The following is a 1469-nucleotide window of genomic DNA, read 5'->3' as shown; positions in this document are numbered from 1 at the left end:
GGCCATATTGCACCTCCCAAGGTTTTTGCAGTACTTTGATCCAAGCCCGAGGCGGGAATCGAACCCGCGACCTTTGGGTTGCCGGGCAGGTACTTTACCCACTCGGCTAGCCCGGTCGGCCTTTATTGCTTCCTCTTTTCCTTTTATTAATTTTCCTCTCTTTCTTCTTTCTCTTAATCGCTTTATTTTTTCCCCACTTCATCGTGTTAAATTTCCTTCCCTTTTCACTTTTTTTTCTATTAACCAATTTTTAGTTTTTTTTAATTTTTTTTAAATTAAAAAAATAAATTACCTTTTTCTTGTTATAGCTTTTTATTTTCTCTTTAATGTCTTCTTTTTTCTTTTTTTTAAATTTTTTTTTCTTTTTGTCTTCTTTTTCTTTATCGCTTTATGTTTTTTTTTCCACTCTATTGTATTATATTTCTTTCCCTTTTCGCCTTTTTTCTCTGTTAACTAATTTTTCATTTTTTGTTAATTTTTAATTTTTTTGTTTAATTCTATATTACCTTTTTCTGGTTATCGCTTTTTCTTTTCTCATTGCTTTCTCTTTTCTTTTTATTAATTTTTCTCTTTTATCTTTATCGTTTTATATTTTTTCCCCACTTCATTGTATTACATTTCCTTCTCTTTTCACTTTTTTTTTTCCTGTTAACCAAATTTTCGTTGCTTTTTTTTTTTTTAATTTTTAAAAAAATCCCGTATTACTTTTTTTTTTGGTTATCGCTTTTTCTTTTCTTTTCTCTCTTTCTTCTTTATCTTAACAGCTTATCTTTTTTTCCCACTTCATCGTATTATAATTCCTTCTCCTTTCGTTTTTTTTCCTGTTAACCAATGTTTTCTTTTTCTGCTAATTATTTTTTTCTTTATTGTTTTCTCTTTTTTCGTCACTTTTCTTTTTCTATATAAGTTTCTTTTTCTCTTCATTTCTTTCCTTTTTCCTATCAGTCAGTTTTTTCTCCTCTTTATGATTTTCATTTCTCTTATTATTGCTTTTTTGAATATACCAGTTTTTCTCTTTCATATTTTATCTCTTTCTTATTCTTGTCTTTTTTTTTGCATATATACACGTTTTTCTTTTTCTTCGTTTCCTTTATCACGTTTTTGTCGCTTTATCTTTTTTCTCTTTATCGCTTTTTTATTAATAATTTTTCTTTTTTTTTTCCCTCTTTATAATTTTCTTGCTCTCTTCATTACTGTTTTTTCTCTATATTAGTTTTTTTTTCTCTCTTTCATCTCTCATCTTTACCGCTTTATGTTTTTTTCCCCTGTTAATCAATTTATTTTATTTGTTTTGCGTTGATCAATTTGCGTTTTTTTCAATTAATGATTTTTCTAGCAAAATTTTTGATATCATTTTCTTCTTACTCTTTAACATTTTATTTTTCTTAATCATTATATTTCTTCTCTTTGCTACGTACCATTTTTTCCCGTTTTTGTCTGTACCAGTTTTGCTTATTATTTTCCTGTTC

Source organism: Mastigoproctus giganteus, chromosome 5 (assembly GCF_048544385.1).
Source record: "Mastigoproctus giganteus isolate SK-2022 chromosome 5, ASM4854438v1, whole genome shotgun sequence".
NCBI lineage: Eukaryota > Metazoa > Arthropoda > Arachnida > Uropygi > Thelyphonidae > Mastigoproctus > Mastigoproctus giganteus.
Note: the sequence above shows the minus strand (reverse complement) of the source record.